Source organism: Alligator mississippiensis, chromosome 1 (assembly GCF_030867095.1).
Source record: "Alligator mississippiensis isolate rAllMis1 chromosome 1, rAllMis1, whole genome shotgun sequence".
Classification (NCBI taxonomy): Eukaryota; Metazoa; Chordata; order Crocodylia; family Alligatoridae; genus Alligator; species Alligator mississippiensis.
In genome coordinates, this window is record NC_081824.1 from 328,653,500 (window position 1) to 328,675,778 (window position 22,279).

General features: G+C 38.6%; 1 protein-coding gene across 3 annotated transcripts in view; it reads right to left on the reverse strand.

Annotated features, from left to right (window-relative positions):
- Nucleotides 1–17,112, reverse strand: part of TBL1X (transducin beta like 1 X-linked) — a 321,636-nt gene extending 304,524 nt beyond the window's left edge. For 2 of the 3 annotated variants that reach the window (XM_059720930.1, XM_006273491.4), the window contains exon 1: nt 16,685–16,866. The gene's annotated coding sequence lies outside the window, so the exon portion shown is untranslated. Of the gene's footprint in view, nt 1–16,684; nt 16,867–16,970 lie in introns of those variants that run through there. The other variant, XM_019495106.2, reaches the window with a different exon arrangement.
- Nucleotides 17,113–22,279: the final 5,167 nt, after the last annotated feature.

The following is a 22,279-nucleotide window of genomic DNA, read 5'->3' on the forward strand; positions in this document are numbered from 1 at the left end:
TAAAAATATAGTAGGATACTTGTAAGGAGTAAACATGAGTCTTTTTAAGCATACTTATAAACTAAAGTAAGAAAAGAAATGCAGACATCTTTTGAAATAGGAAAGATAATATTTCTGTCCTTTGCTCTAAGCACAGCCATTCTCTATAGTACTTAATATTCCATCTCCAATTTCCTCTCCATGTCACATATGTAACAATAATTATATTAGAGTATCTGTCAATAACAACTGTCCTTAACTTCATAAGAATTTCATGAACAGTTCACTTCCCATACCCTGACAATTTAGGATGAATTCACAATACAAGCTACTATGTCCTGAGATAACCTCCAGTGTACAATAATAAGTCCATCATCTATTTAATTTAGGTTAGTGTGCATTACGTTTTAATTTTTTTTACATTGTGTCACACCTCAATTTATTTGTAGGAACTCATTAATGCTTATAGAACTGACTCCCTCTTTTAAAAAGGGCTACATATGGATTAAACCACCACTCCAGTGTAGAGCCAAGGTATAAAACATTACAGTTGCTTAAAGCTAGCAAGGAAAGCTTAGAGACATGCAGGCTACAAAACTGTATACCAATCTTCAAACAGTAAAAAAAACCACGAGAAGAACTAACTTGGTCAAAAGCCAATATACATACCCTCATCTCCTATATAATGTCACTGCATTATTATTGTTATTTCTCATTGCTCTGAAGAAACATGCAACCCATTACATAAGACTGTACAAGATTTTACATATCAGAAACCTTTGCAATATAGTCCTTATCAGACTGATAAGGCACATAATAACATTTCATTAAACCTCATTCTTCGCAGGAAGTACACTAGCCTAAAATAGGGCTTGAAACTATCATGTGCTCAAGTTAAAAAACAAAACAAAACAGTGAAACCAGTTGAGTGAAACTTGCCTTAAACAACTCAAAGGATTAACAAAAATCTGCTGCATAAAGGGGTGCGTGTCTTATGAAAGGAGAAGCAGAATTATACTCATCTTGGTTGGGCTTACTTTCAGGGAAACAGGACTTATAAAACAACTTTGCTGAAGACAGCATGGAACTATTGTGCAGGATTTGCACTGTGGATTGCTTCGCTTGAGTATAAAGTATTTTAATATTAGGTGTGGAAGGCCCCCCCTCTTTACTGCAGATTATATACTCATTTGAGTAGGGATCATTTTTCTGTTTAGGTCTTCATAGCTTCAAGATGCTGTGTGACTAGAGCTTCCTAAATAATCTCACTGTTAATTAATATCTATATTTTTACACATATAAAAGCCTAAGCCTAGCATGCTCATTTGTTATGCTTTGATTTACTAGCAAAAGCAATTATTACTAGCAAGAAATATACAATGCTTGATACTTTAAATCACAGGGTGCCTGTGAGTGTTGCTCAGAGAGGGGACAAGCAACACGGTGGCAGAAAGGGCAGGAAGCAGAAAGGAGAGTAGCAGGTTGGTCAAAGAGCCCAGAGAAGGGAACAGAAAGCAGAGCAGCAGACCAGGTGGATGGCGGGGTGGGGGTGGAGGTCAGAGTAGCACTTGGAGGGGTGAAGAGCTGAGTTTTGGCATGCCTGGCAAAAAGGTTGGTCCCAGTTGCTTTAAATAGTGACAATTAAGATCTAGCCACGTGGGGCAGTCGTACATATGCTTGCGCAGCATCAGTTGCATCGCATGCCGTTGTATAAGTGGCAAAATGTGCATCAGACCTGAGAAAAATGTTGGTGGTGTGCTTTTGAACTAAAACACATTAAAGGTGTTTTAGTTCAAAAGTGCACCACCACCATTTTCTGTGCACTGATGCGCATTTTGCCACCTTTACACCTGCATGTGACGCAGTGCAGTGCGCGTCAGCTCACATGCAGAGCAGACTCAATTAATCGAGCCTGCTCTGATGCACTGGATCTCTGGCACATTGGAAAATGAAAATGTATGTGTATAAATGCCCATAAACAGCCAATTGACATGTTAGACATACATGTAAACAGTTCACAGGATGCTTCACACATACACACCTGTTTAGCCTACATAGAAAGAAAGAAATAAGGAGAGAGCTTAAAATCAAGTTAGTTACTATTTGACAAGAGCTAAAGGATAAAGGCTTCTCTTGAGCAACAGCTCATCACATTTTTCACCAAATTAAATTCTCTTCAATAGCATTCACTTAATTTAAAGCACTGAACCAGTGCTTTCAGTTTTTTTATACGTCCAGATAACAGCATGTGAAATGCCAAGCCAATGTAGGGTTGCTTTGTTTTCAGCGCAGAACATTTACACAGCCAAACAAAGTTAGATGTCACTATGTTTCTCTTAATAAAAATAATACTTCTATGTTGAACCAAAACAAAAACAGTAACAGCTTCCATTTAAAAGATTTTCCTTAATGAAAATCTTGAACAACCAGTAAAACAATGCACTACCACAATATTCCTCTTATTGCTTTTTCAATCAATTACAATAAATAAAAACAATGTATACCTTAATATAGTCAAATTACTTTGCTTATATCCTTTAGGCTAAACCACGTCTGCCCACCTGAAGTCACCTAAATTTTAATTGGATCAATTGAGGAAAGCAGTGTCTTAGGTCAAAAAAAAAAAAAAGAAAAAAAAAGGAAAAGTGATAATGATGTATGGGTAACCGTACTCTTTACTACTTTTAGGCTTAGTGTACTTGGCCTTGTCTGACAGCAGCATAAACGACCTTTAGCTGCAAATTCTGTCTTTAGATGTAGACCACTTGACTGACAGAGACATATTGTCTTAAAATTAAATTAAGAAAGGGACATGACCATGTGGCTGGTGGTCTGACTGGTGTAGCCTTCTGCTTTTGAGAACTTGGTTTAACACTTCTAACTCAGGGTTAAATGTAAGTCACAACAATGTGGCAAGTTCTGAACAATTAACTGTCTTTAGGGAAACTGTACAGGCCTGATTTACACATTACATCACATGTACGAGGACAGCCTGAAGACTGAAGGGAACAACTGCAAGCCCAAGGGGGCTGTCTTGGAGTCCTGTGCCATAACTTTATACTGATATTCTGGAGACAATGAATACTTTTTAAAAAGTTGAAATAAAAGTTGAGGCATATCATCTCAGGGTGAAAGAACAAGTTGTTAGAGCAAAAATATGGCCCCCTAACACACCCCTGGGAACAAGCTTAATACTAATAACTGCATACATAGCAACTTTAGCTTTATACAAAAACCTAATGAAATGACATCATGGAAGGAAATGGATGTGTATAAAAATGTTAATAATAAATAATAATATACAGGTGGTCTACTCAACCCATAATATAAACAGTAGGAGAAATAATGCTTAAGCTGCCTATTTAGTCTGCAGCTTAGTGCTTCATGAACAAAATTCCTCTTAGTATGCAGAATAAAATAAAATAGGTCACTGTAAAGCTTCACATACATGATTTTATAGAGAACATCAGAATTATGAAGTCCAAGTGTTTGAAAACAGAGTAGTCTAATAAAAGCTTGCAGAACAGCTTAAAACTCCTCTAAAACAAAAGAAGAATAACAACACATGCACACACACACAATTTGGAAATCACATAGACAGATGTGGACCAAAAAGTTATCATGATGAAAACAGAAAAATCTAATATGCCATCACATTTTGACCACATCACTTTAGACACTCTCCAGGAAGAAGAAAGGAATCAAATTTGACTCTATCCTTTTATACATGACTCTTGAAGAAGAGGCGGCTGTTATAACTGAAGCATGGCTAATAATATATCTTACAAGTGAATTTAATTTCTTTTTGTCATATGCACAAGTACTTCATGTCAACCTAAGTGATTAACAGATTATTATTTATTTGTATTGGACTGCTGCCTTAAGTCGCCCACCTCCACAAGACTGACAATAAAAAGAAAAATATTTGAGGCCTCAAAGAGAACAGGTCCACTGTTGACTGGAATATGTAAACACATGTATGTTGTGTGCTCGTGCGTGCACATACACACACCTCACATACTTAAATTCCTGTGTGCATGGTGCGTCAGGCAATCCACATGGGGCAGCCTGTGGGGCCCATAACTCACACTACTGCAGCCTGTGGTGCATGTGCCCCCAGCTGATGTGGCCCATGCAGGATATAGTGCTCCACTGCCCAGAAGCTGGACAGCCCTGCCTTACCTCATTTGTTTTTTCCATGATGGATTGTAAAAATCCCTAGACTCTTAGGCTTCTGCAATATATAGAAGCATCCTCATCAGAGCAGCAAAGTCAGTTTAACCCAGAAACATCAGTAGAGAAGGAGTCCCTCTTTTGTATAACAGCTTAGGAGTTAAATCATTCAGATATGAAGTGGGAAACCTGGCTTCTAGGATTCAAACCAAAATCCTCTACCCCCCCACCCCCCAACTGTATGTCCTAAATATTGGACTGCCTGGGGTCATCCTCTATCCATACTATTAAAGGTGGGCCACTTCATAGCCAGGAATGCAAGACTCAAGATGCCAGGAGAGCAAGCAAAAGGAAACCTGATACTGTAGCCCAGTGATTAGAGCCTGTTGGGGTAGGACTGGTATTTGGTTTGTACTCTCTGGACAGTCATGTAGTTTTTAGTAGATAGCCTTTGAATAAAAGCAGAAATAAACCTGAGAACAGAGATGAGAATCCAGGCCTCCCTCATCCAATGGACTACTCTAACCACTAAGATACAGGGGCAGGCACCCATTGCTTGGTCCTCTTCTGATTCAATAGCCTGCAGTTTTGGCTGCACAGAGGCCTAGGTGTAACAGAATGGGTAGAGGATGCCTCACTCAGACTATTCTGGCTTAAAGTGGTTAGGGTACTGGAACACTGTTTACTCGTGACCGTTAACAAGCAAAAAAAAAGAGATCTAACTGAAATAAAATAATGAATAATAATAATTGATCTGTCTATTAAGGCTTTAGGCAGATATACTTCTTCTTTCTTTACTTTGCCACTTTCATGAATACCCCAACAAAGGCATCTAGGGAGCCTTGGGAGTGGAGTTCTTGTTCTAAAAAGATACAGTTAAAATTTTTTGGCTAGGGGAATATTTGCCAAAAACTGAAATTTTCAATAATTTCAACCAAAACATATACAAGACACTTGAGCAGAACTGGAAAGAATTAAATGCAGGGGCAATGCAGAGATGTTGTTTCCTGTGAATTTTTTGGGCTACATATTTTTACACAGATAAGTACGTTAAATAGATTGGAAAGACCCACTGTACAGCTGTGATACTAAAAAATATGAGAAGAAATACACATATTCATGGACAAAAAAAAAAATCACTAAGATACAATTCGACCCATAAATAATTCTATATTAATTTATCAAAACTATTGTAGAATATTCATGCTACCAAAGTTTGAAAGTCAGAGAATTCACTGTTAAGACTAGACAGACAATCTTAACTCTCATTCTGTATCACTGCGCATCTTTACCAAACAGTAATATTGTTTTGAATAACTATCCCAGGTAGCATACTAAGCACAACTGAAATTAAATTAAATTAAATAAGCACTCTGAAATAATCCCCGGACACGCTGACATTCTTGTTACTCCTGGATGTGGTGTGTTAAGCATTTAAATTAGAGAACAAGGTCCTCTCTGGTGAGAATCTAGCACACATCAAACTTAAGATACTGAAAATGGCCTCAGAGATTCAGATTCCAACATGCCCATGGGCTTCCCTGATTTCAGTGGATCTCTGTCCATGCTGAGTCAATTGTGGGATCAAGCCCCAGTTTGTATCAAGATGGCTTTATTATATTTACATGTATACCACACACCTGTAAAACAGACACACACTATTTTGGGAAGGAAGAAGGAGAAAAAGATTTTTTTCAGTCTTTTTTACCACAACATGTGCTCACCATGCCTAGATGCTTCTAGCCCCATGTAGAAGGGAAAGAGTTCACTCCTTAGTGTCACTCCCTCTCTTGCTGTGGTTGCGCAGGTAGAAGTTTAATTTTCTTACTGTCACTGTGAACTGGCACAAAAAACAGTTTCCTTGCTTAAGTCTCACACGCCCATTTTGGAAGTCTGATTTCCAGGAGGGAAGGTGGTATGCAAATAAATGCAGTATTCTAATTATGTGGGGTAGGTAAGCAAGGTAGACTTGCGCTGTAGATAGGGAGGATCTGGCTTCTCATGTTTATAGTCAAATGAAACAGAAAAAAAAAAAAGTAGTTTGGGACTTTAAATGGACCTAAGCATACAGGATACATCTACTACCAGACAGTTGGCATACACCTGGGACAGTGAATATAAGATTCACAAAACTAACATATGGGTAGCACCAAATGCTGAATTAAAAGAGTATGGCTACTTCTTGGAACTAGTTGGCAGAAGAGTTTATATAGCCTGTAGAACACAGGAGAACAATAAAGTTAGTATCCTGATGATGTTCACGAGGTGTATTCTGACTATTTTGGGCCTCAGACCCATAGGTATCGATGGTTATGAATAAGTCGCAAAGGTATTAAAGTTACTTGTCTGATCTGAGCTATGAATTTCCCCAATTAAATATATGTATAGTTAGATTTGCATTCTATTAATCTTATATTTAAGTAGTAATTTTTAAAACATAGCTTGATATATTTTTACTACTTATTTCAAGAAGGTCACTCATAGCAAATATGGACTTCACAGAGCTGGGGAGAGATCTTGCTGTCTTGCTTGTCTACTGTATAAAAAGTGAATTATTTGCATTAAAATAAGAATGGTCTACAAAAAAGATAATGGAGTGTATGTTGTACACACCACCCCTCCCCCTGAAGACTCTTCATGAAACTGTTGGGGGAGGAGGCCAAGGATGCATAAATAAGGGTTCACAGAATCAAGTGACAAATAGGTTCTAGCCTTGATAGCATTGGCAGGCAAAAAAGGCAGTGGTGTAGAGAAGAAGCTTGATAAATAGACTTTCCTCCTCTTACTTCAGTGGCTTTACAATGAACTGCCAATAGCAGCTTAACTACAATCTAGAGCAGAGGGAATGCTGTTTGTGAGCCAAGAAAAGAAGGTTAAGATCTAATTGTGACAGAATAACAAGAATTTGACAAAATAAAGCAGAAAGTGCTCCCAGAAAATGGATGAATTTTTATTTATTTTTCATAATTTGGTAAAATTGTTTATGGCTTGAAAGGGGCAAGAACAGGATTTTGTATTTGCTTGTAAAATTTGCTCTTAATATATTTAATACATTCACATACACACAATTAGCACATTATGTTTTTATCTTCAAAATGCTTTTCAAACATTAATACACATTAATTATCCTGAGCTCTTCTATAGGCCAGGACAGGTGGTAAAATAAATCATTCAAATTCCAATGTAATTATCAAGTTGAAAAAGTGAGTGCCCTACTAAATGTCTTGTAAAAATTACAAAGAACAGCCTTTTTCTTTTACAAATATTTACGTAAATGTACTTGGAAGAGGGTGTCCAACTGGTGGTTTGTGGGCCACATGTAGCCCACAAGGGGTTAAATTGTTGTCCCCACTCCATCACTACTCCTCCCCATTGCTGTAGCTGCAGAAGTAGGGGGAAGGTCAAGGGCAGGGAGGGAAGACTGCAGGCAAACTCTCCCCTGCAATGTAGTGTGGCACAGCCACAGTGCTGGGGGAGCCCGTGGCCTAAGGTACCTGAAAGGCGCAATGCAGGAGGGTTGCTTAGAGCAGGGGTTCTCAACCTTTTTAGGTCAGGGACAGCAAACCATGGACTGGAAGTGAGCGGCATACTGCAGGCCGGCAGCGAACCCTTTTTTACACTCAGTATAAAAGGGTATTCTGAGTATTAAAAAAGCCAGTGGGTTGGCTGCCGGCTCACAGTATGCCGATCACTTCCAGTCTGCAGTTTGCTGGTCCATGCTTACTTCCGGTCTGGCAGCTGACCCTCCTGCAGACTGGCAGCCGACCCTTCGTGGCCCAGCACTGGGTCACAGCCTGGGGGTTGGGAACCCCTGGCTTACAATAGTGATTCTCAACCTTTTTTGTACCAGGACCCATTTGTAAACATAGATGACCAGTCCCAAACCAGTGCCCCTCACTCCCAACCTGCTGCCCCCTGTCCCCAGGCATCAGCCCCAAGTGTGTGGGTCATGGGGTGGGTTTGGGGGGGTATGGGAGGCCACAGGCAGCCCCTGGCAGGCTGGAGCTCTGCCAGCCTGCAAGGCAAAAGCCACAGTTTCTCACGTTTTTCTCCTTTAAAAGGAGAATCCATTTTTAAAGTTTGCTCATCCATTTTTAAAGCTTGTTCATAACCCTTTCATATATTCTTGTGACCCACTTTTGGGCCATGACCCATGGGTTGAAAAATGCTGGCTTAGAAGAAGCAAGGTATCTGGGCATGTGATGCATTGGGGTGGGGGGGGGAGGGCATGACTGCAGGTGTTGAATGGGGGAGGGGGACATTGGGGTGCAGTGTAGTAGGGAGGGAGCATCAGCCACGTGGCGCAACAGAGGAAGTGGCATGTGCTGTATGACTCCATTTGTGAGGCCAGTGCAGCATGTGGCCCCCAGCCACTTAGAAGTTAAAAAGCCCTGACTTTAGAGGAATGAAGGAGTAAGACGTCTCCAAACATAATCCTATAACAGTTTGAAGATATTAGCAAATTTAGCAATCTGTTTTCCATAAATCATACACAACTGCTTCACTGTAATTACAAAACATTTTAAAAGGGTATGCATAAAACACAGTAAGTTTTAGAAGAACACAGGAGGCAATTATAGTTACTGACTCACTGTGATTTAGTATTTCCTCCATTTTAAGATACAAGTCTGTGCACAACCCATCGGTACAGCACAACTTATATGAAAAAGCTACCTTTCACAGGATTAATGCATGCAGCTCATTTAGGACTGCTCATTTAAGTGCAATTGAACATCATATTTACATACAGTATACAAAGCGCCCTTCTCCTTCTTTTGCATGATTTTCAGTCAATCCATGCTACAGGCTGCCAAAGAATAAATGGAGACATAAATACATCCAGCTGAACAAAATTTACTTTGAGCTAAGTTTTGGTGAAACGTTTAATGTAATGGTGAACACAAACATTCATATACATACGCGCAAAAGTTTAAAGAGCCCAAACCCTCTTCCCTTCCCTAACCATAAAATACCATCAATGTACATTAACGTACAAAATACCCATATTTAAGTATTGTAACAGTAAAGAACTGCACAGGAATTAGAACAGCAGAAACACACATCATCCAATCCAAAAAAGAAAGACAGCATAGTTCAAAAATTCCAGAAACGGTTTTTGTTGGCTACTTGACAGTAAGCAAGTTTTAACCAGTGAAGCTTAGTTTGTGAGGTAACCTCCTGCTCTTTTTCCTCTTCCTCCTACACCACCCACTGTGGCCTGCATTAAGAGTACTATGTTTCATCTAGTCTGTAGCTGGCAGCGCTAGAAAATACAATAGAGAGACAACATTGTGCTCCTAAAGAAACAGAATCCAGCTGACATATCAGTACTTACATCAATCATTATATTACACCGGTGGTGTTTTTAAACTATACATATTAAGTACATTTATGCCACATTTTAAATGTTTTGGTCTCTTAAAGGTTGCAATAAAAACATCTGTTCTGCCTACATGCTGTCATATTTACGGTCAGACTGAGACTGGATCCACTTGTAGGTCCAGATTCTGATCCCATGTAGATAGACCCATTGAAATAAATTGGACTGTTCATTAAATAAGTGTATTTGTACTGAGAGGCGTGTAGGTTTGTACTGAGAGACAGCCTATAATCTGGTCTGTAATGTACAAGGGACTCCTATTTAATACTCAAACCCAAAGGAGTAATAGTACAAAAGACCAAAGGAACCATTTCAGTAACAAAAGGGACAAGACAACATTTTAAAAATATATTCAATTTGGCTTAATTCAAGCAACAAACCCCCTATCCCCACAAAGTTCTGGTATTATATTCCCCTACAATAAATGTATTATTGGAAGCCTACATCCTTCAACCATTTTGTCTAGTTTTTGGATCTGGATAAGGATAAGAAATTAATTTTGCTGTAGAATAATTTTCAGGACATGATTAGCTGTCCTTTTATGTGATACTGCTTCATCAAAAATCAAAGAAAAGAGAGAGATTAAAACTGTAATCCTTCTGTATACAGAAGTTAGATAAAACAGCATATAAATAAAGTATATAAATAAAAGGCAACACATTCTGAACATTAGAAAGCATTTGGTAGGACTCAATAAGCAAAAAAGTAAGACCAAACTGTTCTTTTACTCATGTGCACATAAGGATGGGGACAGGAAGAATTAAGAGAATTTTGTAATTGTCAAAGGCACCAAAAAGATATTTGTAGTAATAAATATCAGATTTTGTCTTTACATGGCTTCTCCAGCCTATCTTGTCAGTGAACTTCAACTGTAGAACTAGGTACAGACATACAGAAAACTCAAGGCGGAATTGAGCTAAGTTACATGCTCTTCTGTAAGCGGCGTAGTTTAGATCGGTAGCAAACAGAACACACATTTGCCCATTGGTGGTGTGGGGGGAAATCTTAGGCCAGGTTCTCCCATTTTTAAACCAGCCTGTGTGTGCAGAACATATGTTCTGATATGAATACAGACTGGTTTTGCATGCCCAACTTCTGTTCTGATATGGGTAGAGACTGTTTTCCGAACACTTATGCTACTAAAAATGTAATCTCTATACTTGGCCTGGCTGTGAAGAAGTACTGGGTAAGAGGATAATTCAGCATTGATCTCTCTACTGAGACTACAGTCAAGAGTGTTAATTAAGACAGTTTTCTCTGTGTGTGTTATTGTTAACCAATCAAGCAACTTGTAGCTGCTGAGATATGCTAAGGCTGTCATATGGTCATAACAATCAGACTTTTTAAAATTGTAAATCTTTAAATCTTACTAACTTCCCCTAATTCTATGTTTTTACTTAATCCTACAAAAAACCTGCATGTACCTTTCATTGTACACCATAAAGGTTATTTCTTTTGGCAGGACGTTTTGAATCATTCTGCTGTAGGCTACTGGAATGTGTTAAAATCAGCATAAACTCATCAGTGCACATTTTCAAGTATAATAAACCTTATGTAATAAGAATTGCGCATGTGCTAATCATAACAACACAATAGCGTCCTTTCATCAGTGCTATTATTCCATATGATTATTCAGTTCAGAAGTGTTAAATTGTAAATGGTTGCCTTTACCACTGAGCTTCAGGGAGTACTCTGCAGAGAGTCTGTTCAATGGTATAGGATTAATGAATAGCTGATAATGCTGCATTGCAAAATACAGCAGAAGCCAAAGTTAAATGTCCACTGGAGTTTGCAGAGTTCCAAAAAAATAACAAATGCATTATTCTACAGTTCAATAAAGTTAATCTAGTCACTGAAAGCAAGCCCTCTTCCTATTTGCTTATTAAAGATAATATTACTATTTAGTAACACTATTAATAAGACTATTTATTATTTTTCAAATTTAATCTAAAAGCCAGAAAACAACTTGGCTGCTTTAGCATATAAATAATATATTTGCCAGCATAGGCGGTTTTGTTTCACTGGGGAAGATTCAAATCTGTTACCAGATCTTCCATTTCAAGAAATTTCTGTATATAAAATTCTGTTACAAAACACATTTAATCTCCATAGGACAAGACAAGGTAAAAGGCAAGTAACAACTTAAGTTGGAGACAGAAAATCAAATTAAGTCAGAAATGTCATCAAATGAAAGTTAGTAGCATGGTAAATATACAAACCAGCTATTACCCAGGTATTAGTAAAAAATGCTGCTTTAAAAAAGGCTCATCCTAGCCTCCAAGGAAAAATGACAAAGATAATCACTTAGTAGCAAAATAAAACTCATCACCTTATAAAACAAAGGATTCTGACCAGTATGAATCTAACTACTACACATGATTATTTCTATTGATGTATTCAGACACAGACTATCATTCTTATCAAGTAACTAAGCAACACAGTAAGTTGTTTTAACCATCCATCTATTGCACTTGTACAATCTGATAAATATGCTAGCTTCAACACCCAAACAAAAATATACTTACACCATATATCTTGCTAAAGCATTCAAAGCATTCAAAATGATTACCCTTCCCCCATCCTAAGGGCCTGCTATATTCACATATGTTAGGGCATAATGCAGTTTTATCTCAAATATGTTATCTAAACTTGTAGAATATTCAGCCAGCATTATGGAATTCTAAATATACTAAGTCTAGGACAAGCAGGCATATATTGACTGTCTGTACTGCAAATTGCAAACAAACAATAAAGATAGACCCTCACATGATCAAATTTTCTTAATTCTAAATCTCTCCCTCACTCAGTGTCATATTAGCAGCATAATTAGGGACAAAGGGGCTTGGAGAGAAGGTGCCAACAGCCATACTATATCTTTTATCTTCAAACAGCAAATGCAGGAATCACCAAATGCTGATGTAAGGCAATATTTATCAAGGCCTTGACATCACTGAAACCAAGGACAAAGCAGACACATGAATGAAAAGTAATATATGAGGGGGAAATTATATCTGGGATATTATGCAGATAAATTTAGGTCTGAATTCATGACAGCCAAAACAGCTTGCAAAAGCCATTTTTATATTTCTGTGCAACTACCATGTTTTAATAGCTACAATGTCTGAAGCTCTATACAGGATACAGTCTCTGTAATCTGAGAAAGTATAAGCCTTCTCTATGAAAATGAGCATCTTTATTTCCACACAGGAACACTGCAACAAAATAGGCTTACACTGTTAATGCTTTATATAGTCACTATTAAATGAAATTCTATCAAATTAATTTCCAGACTGTCACAAATGTCCTTCATGACTTGCCTACCAAAGACAAGTTAAACGCCCTAAAGCCACATTTTTACCTCATGGTATTTAAGTTAGAATTATCTATTTTATATTTGCAAAAGAGGCTGTTATTATTAGGTAGAACTGCCATTCCACTGTTTTTGTTTAATTTCAACCAACTTGTCCAAGTAGGCCATTTGGTAGAAACCTATAAATGGCACCCAAGGGGTCTGGGTTCTTGCTGTAAAGAGGTCAGCTATTTCCTTCCAACTAAAAATAGTCAAGAGGATAGGGGGAAAGAAGGAGTAGAGTTTAATTTAGCAGCTGAAAAAGAGTTTACAAAATTACTTCCATCTTGCTGCATGATGGCTTGTTAATTTTTTTTTTCCTAAATGGGCCTGCTCATGAGAGGTAGAGATTCTTTGTTATTTTATAAGGCTGGCTGGAGTATACCCAGCACAGAAGTTAATATAGGACACAAATTAAAACAACTACAATGTAAATAAATGGTGGGAAAGTTGTACAGCAAATATGCAGGAAAAGTACACCCTCCCCATAGTGCATGAATTCAAACAATTACAGCACTATCAGGTGGTTTTAACAAAAGACCCATAAAGAGATGGAGACACATTCTATGTAGCAGAGTGCATCATGATGAGTCAGAAGGTTTGGGTTCCAAACCTGACTCTACCACTGACCTATGAGACTTACACAAGCTATTTCCCTTCCCACCCACGCTCTAACTTGCCTATCTCAAAACAGACCTCTTTAGGGTAGTCAGTACCTTTTCCTAGTACATGGGTGTAGAGGACCAAGCATAACAGAGCCCTGAGCTGAGTTGGGGGCTCAAGACAACACTGTGATAAAAACAGAATCCATGCAAAATAATTTACAGGGTAAATTTTGACCCCTACATTTAAAAATAACAAGAAACAACAGGAAATACTAAAAGTAGACAGACCCAATGACCTAAGCACTGTCTATCTGTATGGCCATGCAGAAGCCCTGGGTCATTTTCCACAGCCTAGTGTCTGGATTCCCAAGATGGATGGGACACAAATAGTACTTAATACCCAGTATTTCCCAGTACTGGTCTCTGGGGACCATTAAGGCATGGAATCAATGAGCTCCAAAGGATGTCTCATCTGGTCCTTTTCAGTCACATGGGTGTGAGTCCTCAATAAATTATTGCTGTCTACAGAGTGACTACAATTCCAGAAGGTCTTCCAGGAGGCAAGGTATATTATAAAGCTCAAAAGGATAGGCCCGGTAACCATAGAGATGGGGAAATCCCATTTTTAAATAAATGCAAAACCTGAAAAACTGGTGGGACAGAAGCCTCAGAATTTTGAAAGGCACACAGTCAAGCAAGTTCCTCCGCTCTTCCATGCATTATATTAAAGAATATAAAAATCCTAAACTTAAGAAAGTCTTAAGGGGACATATGGTCTTTCCAATAATAAGAAGTCCCAATATTAAGACAAATGTAGGCTATGAAAGTTAACTTATTTAGGCAAGAGGAGGTCGGGGTGAATTCAGAAGACAACTTTCAGGGAATTTTTGTCCTAAGGGCACTTGGACAGTTGTGTAGCTGCCAATGTTTACATGCATATATAATTATGTATCCTCTTTAGTTCCCAGACAGACTTTTTAATCTTATAAAAGGACTGGTTGTTCTTTAGCCCTGTGAAGGACTTAAAGTGAGATGCATACAGTAGCTCTGTTTAAATCCCTGCCACTTTTACCATTATTGAATGTAGCCTAAGAAAGCTTTAATGCATTTTTGATGTGATAGATTCTCTATTTCCCTCCCTCCTCCCCCTTCTTTTCCACTCCAGCTCATGTACCAGACCCACCGTGGGAAAGGTTTCCTGTTTGAAAATCATGGCATTTGTGATGTTGCAATTAACTGTCACTGTTCAAAGAATCTGAATCCTACTCTGGCTCCAATGATGTTTCATAACATAGAAACAAACTATTATTTATTTTGAAAATATGAAATGCCTTCAGATTTGAGAACATGTTGCCCACATAGCTCGAGGCCTAAATCTACCATGGGCAGTCATGTGGTAAGCGAGGTTTACTGCGTTAAGTCTTGTATATGCTGTGTGAGCAGTCTCAGTTAAAGGCTCACTAATAAATAGGTCAAAGAAGAAAGATGTGATATTACAGCTGGCACAGGGAAAGACCTGCATTTGTTACCTGTCTTCAGTTTTCCCATAGGAACACCAAAAATAACTTTATTTTTAATACTGTTAGATTAAAATAGCAATAGAGAAAATTTGATATTAAGCACAATCTTCATTATGTTCACAATCTGTCAGAAGAATGATATTTTTGGAGGAATGAAAAGAAGGTTACACTTCTAGTATATTACACTATTTTTTTTCTTTTTTCTTTCCTTTGAGTATTGCAAGTGGCCCTATAAATAGATTACTTCCCTCTATGCCTCCAGCTTTAAAAGTGAGTTGCATGTCAGAAAAGAAAATGACCATACCAATAATACCAAACCCTTCTGCAAGATGGCAACAGATCTTGTAATATAATATGATATAAATACAAATGCTGACTTGGAGAAATAAATATCTACTAAAAGTCAAACTTTTAGGGTGTGGTTTTTGTGTTGTGCAATATGCCTACTTAAGAATTCAACATGTAATTAAATAGGCCAAGGGTCATTAGCATAACATGATATTGGAACAATACTTGACCTCACACTCTATTAAACCAAAATATTAGGCCAACTGCTGAGATTAAAATAGCACCACAAAATAGGGAGCAGAATCAAGAAGATTACTACAGTTGAGAGGAAAGTGCTAGTTTCTAGTTATGTTAAGTATCAACAGTGGGCATATTAGTTTGGTAGTAACATCTGACTGTCTTCAAGTGGCATTGCCAAATGACAAAACCCTTAATATTTTTTTGCCTCAATAACACATGCAACAGGTTTGCAATTTTGTTTTTGTGCAAACACTGCAGTGCTCTGCATTTAATATCAGTCACACTGAATATTTTTTTCCACAACACCAGCGTTGTTCCATCAAGTTCCTTAAAGGCATGCTTTTAAGCTAGATGACAGCCTTGTAAATCATTGGGGGGGGGGAATTAACTTGTTTACCTACTTGGAGCTCAACTTCGATTTACTGGAGTGGAGTGATCAACTCCTGTGTGCTTGCTGATTCAAACACTGGAGATGAATGGGATTCCCCTCCCCCACACTGGGGTGTGCAAACTCCACACTCTCTACAGTGTAAATACCTTACATTCCCCCCCCCAGCATTTTAATAATAATAATTAAAAAAATAAGAGCATCTTAAAGCCAAGACAATCATTTCAGAAACTCCTGCTCAAACTTCTCAAACACCCCCTGCACAGATCAAACAAAGGCCAACTAAACAAAAACAAGAACCCCCCCAAACAAATCTTCCCCTCATTCACAGAAATAAGTCTGAAACTAACACAATTTCTGCCTCTAATAACCAACCAGGGGTTCAAAACTCTGGCATAATAAACCTTACAAAAAAAGGAAACACTTTGGAGTCTTTAAACAGTGACTTTAGGTTAAACACACAACACACACAAAATCAAGTCACACTTGTAAGTCACATCCACACACCCTCCCCCCGAAATGTAGGAAATCCTAAAAGAAACACTGCCATCAATCCACCAGAATCAGATGCAGAAGAAACAACAGTGGTTTTCATAATAATAATCACATAAAAAAGAAACAGGAGGAAGTTGGCTGCATGCACTAGGAAAAAAAAAACCCAACAAAACCCCTATGGCAAAGGTAAATGATCACTAAATTACATTGTCACACAGAGGCACACAAAAAGGTCCAAATGATGAATAATCAGCCCTCCAAACTCACCTCTCTCAATGAGTATTAAAGGCACAGCTTTCACTCCTGGAAGCAGCAGAGAAAACCCTCAACTTCTGCAAAAACACACACAGAGACTTTCTTTCACTTGCTGTACATGGTGTAACTCTTCTTTCCCTAGGTCCCAGCAAGCGTTAAAGGAGACTGTAAATCCCCACCACCACCACCACCACACACACTCCTCCTCCTCCTCCTCCACACACAGCAAAAAAAAAAAAAAAAAAAAAAAAGGAAGTCCCAGAGAGTGGGAAGAGGAAAATGGAAAGTTTTTTGGTACGGAATGGCGGTCAGGAGGTGCTGCTGCTGTTGCTCACTACTTCATTAGCAGAGTTAGTGTGTTTGGTGTTGAATGTGAGAGTGCCAGGCTTGCACAGGCAGAAGCAGCAGCACTGTTGAGACACACACACAGAGATCCTCACTGAGACAGTCAGTGACCTCCTAGGGGGAAAAAAAAAATCAACCACATTGACCTGAACTAGGGGAAGAAAAAAAAAAGCGGGGGGGGGAGGGGAGAAAAAAATGAAAGAAAAAATATAAAAGGCCACCTCTTTTAAGAACTCTCCCTCCTCCAAAATCAGCCTTCCACACCCCAAAAAACTTCAGCCACCAGAAACACTCTCAACAATAAATTAAGTGTTCCCCCCCAGCCCCCACATTACCATAAGGAACTCATTGCAATTCACTTGTAAGGCTTATTTTAAATGTCATATTGAATTCTGGTCTAAAACAAATCAAAACAAAATAAAAAGAAACCCCTTTCCTCTCCATCTAGTAGAAAAATGAAAGATTAAGTCTGTGGACTCACAATAGAATGTATCTATATAGATCTATATCTGTCTGTATGTATATATATGTGTATATTATATATATATATATATATATATATAACTCTCTTTCTCCATATGCACATAGTTTGTAAGAGGTTGTGTGTACATGGAGGGGTATAAATAATATATCTCCTTAAGGTCTGGTGATGGTGCAAAAGCTAATGAAAATGGCTTTATTAGTAGCAGTATCATCATGCAAGTTTCAGGCTGCTGGAAATCTTTTCTGCATCCTCAAAACGTATTTATAAAAATGACTCTGTGAAAAGTCTACTTGTCATAGAGCTAAATGTACATGTCTGCAATGCTAAGAACACATAATGGTAATAATGTAGAGTCACTGTACACCAAAACAGTCATGTGTGGACCCAGTTGGACAAAATCTCCAGAACCATTTTCTATTTCCCTGCTTATTCCCGTTTTAATTATGTGCCTTCCTCTATAAATTGAGCCAGGCAAGCAAGAGCCTAATTCTCAGTAATTTGAAACATAACAGAATCACATCACAAGACAATGGGTGTTTTTTAGGCTTTAAAATCACTGGGAGCTTCCCCAGTCAAAAAAAAAAAAAAAAAGGCACACAAGCAAAAAATAAATTCTTATATACTGTATTATACAACACGAGTGATGTTAAAAATAATGTTTCTATCCCATTATTAGAGCACATTAAAACATGGACTTACACAGTCTCCATAATTGTGAATCAGCAGAATGGATTTTATTACATATCAGCTGAAATTCAGCACCCAGACAAAATGTTGTTGTTCTTTTGCCTTGAACATGCCCTTCTTTCCTTATTTTTCCCTGGATTTGTACAGCTTGATACTGAGATATTACATTCAATCGAGGAAAGAAGGGAGCAATACAAAAACCAATGCAAGTAAATGATGCAACATTGCCCTGGTTACATGTGCTTCCCTTCCCCCAACCTCTTACTGGTGAGAGTGCCGTGTTTTTTCCGCCTGTAGGGTCACATTGTGGTTGATTGATTCTCCTTTCGCCTTGCTCAGTCATTCAGATTTGGAAAGTAAATAACAAGTTGACATCATTACAGCTTTCTGCATTACTGTGACACATTCCTCTGCTACCACACACCATCTATTAGCTGCGCAGCAAAACCCACTTTTTTTTTTTAAAGCCTGGGATTCCGGTGTTTTGTTGGTTGCCCTGGCACAGCATAGACTTTGAAAACAACCTGCCTGTGTGTTTTAAATGTAAAATGCTTAACCATTTAAATGGTGACGGTACATATTTTTGGACAGAAATAAAGTCCCGCAGCCCCCATCTGTTCATATAAAGCCATGTCAATAATAATCAGGCAAGCCATGTCAGTAATAAATCAGGTAAGGCACTGGCCTATGCATACATCTTTATCATTCAATTTCTGTTTCATTATACCAAGCAGATAATAAAAAGACTATTACACTTTTCTGGTGATAAAACTGTGTCACCATTTTGGTCTTGTGTCATATACAAAACAAATGATGTGATAATCACCCCGAAAGATTGCCTGGAGTGTCTGTTTTGATATACTACTCCCTACAGTGGCGATGCTTATTTTGCACTGCAATTCATATAGTTTTTCAAATCACCACTCATTTTCAGTGGGCTTGTTTACATAAGATGCTATGTCACCATAGCAACGAGCTATGGTGACATAGTGTTGGCAGGCACTATCCGTGATGCCACCCCTACTGCGCAGTACCAATGACCTACAGTACAGGAGGGTTGGAAAAGACCCGTGCGCCTGTGCAGTCCCACCTGTGCAGTGGGGTGCATGTGTAGATGCATCCTGTGTTATTTTAACATTATAGGGGATGTCATCCTGGTTGTATTTGTAGTCCCTATTCAAGACTTAAAGGATTTATCCATGTCCTGTCACTGAGAATGCTCAAGGAAAAAAATGACGACATCATAAATAGAAACAAAACAAAACTTCTTCTCTACATTCATCTAAGTATCTGAAATGGTGGGAAGAGCCAAGACATTCTAAAACATTGGAAATATATTTCAAGCTGAATGAAACTAAATTCAGAAGCTAAATACTGTGGTATGCAAAAAATCCCTAGACAGAAAGACAAATAAGCAAATTCCTCCCATTTGTTATAATCCTCCACTTGATTCATTATACTGATGAGATCAAAACTACATTGGGTTTCAAGGACCCATTTTTAATTATTTTTCTTTTTTAGAAATGTAGAGACTGTACGTGTAATGAATGAACTGCTAAAATCAAACAGAAAAGACATAATTTCCAAATGCTTAGTAGACATCCTCCATTTTCTGAGAGTCTGTGGGTAAGCCCATAAATGGTGTCAACTGATCAAACACTAGGTAGAAACAGCAATTACTGTATTTTCCAGGGCTGGGACATTCAGTGGATGGGTAAGAGAATGTAATTGTATATTGGTTTGCATTCTGTGGAGATCAAATTCAGCACTGGCAGGGGCAGATAACATTCTCACTGATGTTATTTGACCCAACTGCTTGTTACCATACAGCAGTCTTATGCTATTCCAACAGGATGAACTTTACAGCTGTAAAGCAGGTGCATCAAGTTACATGGGATACTACAGCACAAAGGGATATCTTCATAGACCAACACCAGTTCAGTGGCTCTACACCATTTCCACCCAATGAATCTACCAGCAAAGGAAACTGGATGAAGGGGTGCAGGGGTAAATTGACGCAGCTCCCCGACTATAAGGCTTCTGAAGTGATTCCTTCAGGCCTTATCCTAAACTATTTTTCAGTCAGTTGAGCCTAAGTGTGATCACGGTCACCCTACAAATTAAACTGAAATCCAGCACAGCACCTAAACTGAAGAGGTGCAAAACTAGGGTAGCTTTCTTTTTACTTCCATTCCTCAGTACCTGTGCCAAGTACAGCACAAAATAGGCCTGTTAAGAGCTGCACCTGCATACCTCAGGCTGCATTTTTCAATGCACACAGCCAGTGAAAACCAGTGAAAAGGAGTTTTTCAACTAACCTACAAAGTACAAAATGAGGCTGAAGGTAAGGAGCAAGTAGAGGAGAGAACCCAAAACTGGATATAATAATTTTGGAGACATTGAATTAACATTGGCGCACAGTTCTTCAGGTAACTGAGAAAGGCATGGCCAAGATGTTTATAATAATCAGATTCTGAGAGTCTTATTGCTCGAATCCACAATGTAAGATGCTTTGGCCTTGATTTTTAGTTGAGCTGTAGCCCTAATTCTCAATGAAGGATATGGGAACTGTGGGTTCTCAGTGCCACTGAAAATAAGGGACAAGCAGTTTCAAGTTGATTCCTGAACTGAAACAGACACAATGGCTTCCAAAGATGTGGGTATCACTGCAAAGCTCTGAAAAAATGCTGAATTTAAAATTATTAAAGTCACGGCAAATTTTTAAATGCTTCATTGACTTTTATGTTGTTTAGCTCATAAGTGCTTCAAGCTATAGCCACCCCCACACCATATTCACCTGTATTCTCTCTATACAATGGAAATAAAATTGATTTGAGGGCATACTATGAATCATTTTTAAATACAAGCCATTTTTTTGTCACATTCTTATTATTTCCTAACCAAAAACAAGCAGTTGTGTTCAATTTTTTTGTGTTGTTGTTGCTGTTCATGCAAAGAACAAATTCTGGTGACATTTCTAATTGATATTATACAAATACAGTTGATTTGGAAGCCAAAACCAAATTAAAGTGATAGCATGAGCACAAGTGCAATGGTTCTTTATCCCAAAAACTGCTGGGATACTATATATATAGGCACATATTTACACATATAGAAGTGCCAGGGGAGTAGAGAGAGAATTTTATAAATCTCTTGTAAAGTGAAGATATTTTGTATTTTATCATCACAACATGAATCAGGCACTAATCTTGTTATGTATAAAAATGCTTATACATATACACACGTAAAGCCTTGTTATGCTGCATAAGTAGGGAATGGGGAATACCAGTAACCTAAAAATGCCAGTTACCTGAGGCACAGGGGTTTCTGGCCGGATGCAGAGCGCGGGGGGGGGGGGGGGGGCAGCCACATGCAGAGCAGGGGGTGGGAGGGGTGGTAGTGGCCACACATGGAGCAGTGATAGTGCAGGGCAGTGGGTGGCAGTGGTGGATGCCACATCTGAGCTCCCCCCCACACCCATGTCCATCCAGCCAGCCAGAAATTCCAGATAATAGAAATGCTGGTTAGTAAAATGACGGATGACAGGGCTTTTACTGTATCACGTGCTTAATTTTTCCTACCATGAATTCTCCTACAGACTTCAATGTGATAACTGGTGGTAAGGAAAGTTCACCATTTGCAAGTTTCAGGCCTCATTTTGTTTTCTGAGGGACAGCCTACTCTCACAGGGTCATGCTCCTAGGCTCCCCCTACATCAGCAAGTAGCAAATCCCTCTCAGCTGATCCAGGCTCCCAACTATGCTAGCAGCACACCATGCACCTCTATGGCTGGGAGCCCCATCAGCTGATACACATGGTGTGTCTCCAGCTGTGTGAGTGCACCTGGTCACACATTCAGTTAATGGCATAGTAGGAACCAGCCACAAAGTTATTCCACATTTTTTGTGGAATAACTTTGTGGCTTATTCCTTGTTTTATGACAACATTATTTGCTTTAACACGTGATCATGTAATAACTTAAGACAAAATTAACTAGTTTATTGTGTGTGTCATGGCATGGGGTCCCCAGGGACAGCCATGATGCCCCTAGGGCTTCGTGATCCTGCCAGTTCCGTTCTGCGGGTGCCTTC